Below are 2,752 nucleotides of genomic sequence, written 5' to 3'. Positions count from 1 at the left end.
AAAATAATGATTTGTGAGTCTTAAAGAATTTTGTGAAATTTAGGGAGGACATCAACATATTTTTTCACTCTTGTTCCTATTTTGCTAGCTCTCTGCCTTCCAAGCCATCTGATGTCTGCACTGTGCTTTCTTGACGCTCACCACGCACAGACTCCCCGCATGCGCCCCGGACGCCCATCGCCCTGCTCTGGCACTCCAGCCGTGCTCCCCGAGAGGTTCCCCCGCTGGTCTCCAGCCTGCGTTCTCGTTCTCTTCCCGTGTGGGTCGGTTTCAAGGTCACCCCAACAGGGAGCAATCGTCCACCTCCAATCTCAGATAAATACTTTTTTAATCTCTAAAATAATAGCTTTTTTCTTATTTTAAAGACACCCATCACCATTGGTTTTCTTTCTTTTTTATATGTATTTTTATTCATCATTGTCTGTACCCTCACATTGACAGGAAGCTCTCAGAAATAAACCTTTCAAAAAAATTACGTCTCTACTAAACAGTTTGGTGCCCAATAAATATGGAGCATTTCCTGATATTTTCAATAGAGAATAAATTAATAAATGTGTACTAGTAAATAATGTAGGAAACATTTTGAACTCTGAAAGCAGATATCTGATATTAAAATAGACAACACATGACAAAGAAAACATGTTCACTCAGATAGAGGAAGATATTTTATTATGGTGACTCTAAGATACACCCTTACAAAAATATCAACCTTTGGGAACATTTCCTAATAACAGCATTCTCTACACATGTGCATCTTCAAAGGAATTGAAATTTTCCTAAATAATTATTTCACACACATAAATAAAATGTTCAACAAATGTGAATTACATGATCTCAAGACAATACAATCATTGAACATAGAATCATTTTTAATATTCCTTTGTTTAGACCCATAAGGTTAAAAAATTTACTTGGCTATGTTGGATTATTAAATAGCACAAATGTGAGGTCATAATACTTAGAACAAAGGAGAATTGATAAATTGCTCCAGTTACACTATTAGGAATAATAACATAAAAGTCCTAAAGACAGGAGTTTGGATTGTTTGAAAACAAAAGTATTTTTCATTAATCATAGAACAATGTCACTATAATACAAATATCCATTGATATACAGTAAAAGTCCTGTATTTACTCAAATTATATTTTTCTGGTGGCTAGTTAAGGTTGAGACTACAGGAGCAGGTGTAACTCACACAAAGACTATTTGACTGCACACATAACTCATGGAATCCCAGTCCTTTAAAAAAAGGAACTTGTTAGTAATTCTTCAGAATTATTTAAAGAAGGCATATGCCTCTTTTTCACTGATGTTATTCTAGGTATCTACATGATCCTTGTTAGAAAGTGTAAATTGATGTTTCTTTGCATATCTCCTTGTCTTGACAGGCAGTGAGGAGAATCTAGCATGGCCAATGTCACCTTTGTAACCGTATTTTTTCTTCTGGGGTTTTCTGAAGTCTGGGAGCTCCAGATTGTACATGGTGTGCTCTTCCTAGAGGTTTACCTGGCTGTCCTAATGAGTAACCTTCTGTTCATCACTCTCATCACCCTAGACCTGCCTCTACAAACACCCATGTACTTCTTCCTGAAGAATTTGTCCTTACTGAATGTCTTCCTCTTGTCTGTCCCAATCCCAAAATTCATTGTCAACAACCTAACTCACAACACTTCAATTTCCATTTTAGGATGTGCTTCCCAAGTACTATTAATGACTTCCTTTCAGCAGGTGAGATATTTATGCTCACTGCCATGTCCCATGACCGTTATGTGGCAATTTGCTGTCCCCTGCACTATGAGGTCCTCATAAGTGGTGGCACCTGTGCCCTGATGGCTGCTGTTTCCTGGGCCATGGGGGGGGGTGTTCTTTGGAGTTGTGTACACAGCTGGCACATTTTCCATGCCCTTCTGTGGCTCCAGTGTGATTCCACAGTTTTTCTGTGATGTCTCCTCATTACTAAGGATGTCTTCCTCTGAAACACCAATGATAGTTTATGTGAGTATTGGACTAGGTACATGTTTAGGCATGTCTTGTTTTATCTGTATCATGATCTCTTACATTTATATTTTCTCCACGGTGCTGAAGATTCCTACCATGAAAGGTCAGTCTAGAGCTTTCTCTACATGCCTTCCCTATCTCATTTTTGTCACTCTTTTTATGACAACTGCCAGTTTTGTTTATCTCAAACCACCTTCAAACTCACCACCAGTTACTGAGAGGCTGCTTTCTGTGGTCTACACTGTGGTACCTCCAACAGTGAACCCTGTAATCTACAGACTCACGAACAAGGACATGAAGCAGGCTCTGCTGGGATTCCTGCCTAAGACACCTGGCCAAGACTCTCACTTCATGTAATAATACATCCAAACATCCCCAGGGACAGAGCGCTTTCAGATCCCTGGACATTTTTTCTTATCATTTAACTTTTTCATAAATTTGGGAAAGACTGAGGAAAGAACGCAGTATCCTAAGTGCTCAAAAGCCTGAATGATTGTTGCAAAGTTCAGAGAATTGAATCCCGTCAGGCTGACACACAGGGTGGGGGCGCGTGTGCTCAGTTGGTGATTCACAAGAAATTGGTCCTCCCTTTGCGTCACAGCTCTGAAAGAATTGTTTCTCTTTTTATAAGTTTTTATTTTTGTCATCTTACAACTCATTTTCTCTATTTCATTAAATGAAAACAAAAAAAAATATTGGGGTGCTTCAATGAGTACAGTAAATGAAGCATTTGATCTACAAAGATGAATTTACT

General features: G+C 38.7%; 1 pseudogene; it reads left to right on the top strand.

Annotated features, from left to right (window-relative positions):
* Window positions 1-1,407: 1,407 nt before the first annotated feature.
* Window positions 1,408-2,355, top strand: LOC130680431 (olfactory receptor 14A2-like; annotated as a pseudogene).
* Window positions 2,356-2,752: the final 397 nt, after the last annotated feature.

The sequence above is a fragment of the Manis pentadactyla genome, chromosome 13 (assembly GCF_030020395.1).
Source record: "Manis pentadactyla isolate mManPen7 chromosome 13, mManPen7.hap1, whole genome shotgun sequence".
In the NCBI taxonomy this organism is placed as follows: domain Eukaryota; kingdom Metazoa; phylum Chordata; class Mammalia; order Pholidota; family Manidae; genus Manis; species Manis pentadactyla.
Note: the sequence above shows the minus strand (reverse complement) of the source record. Positions and strands in the feature narration are given on the sequence as shown.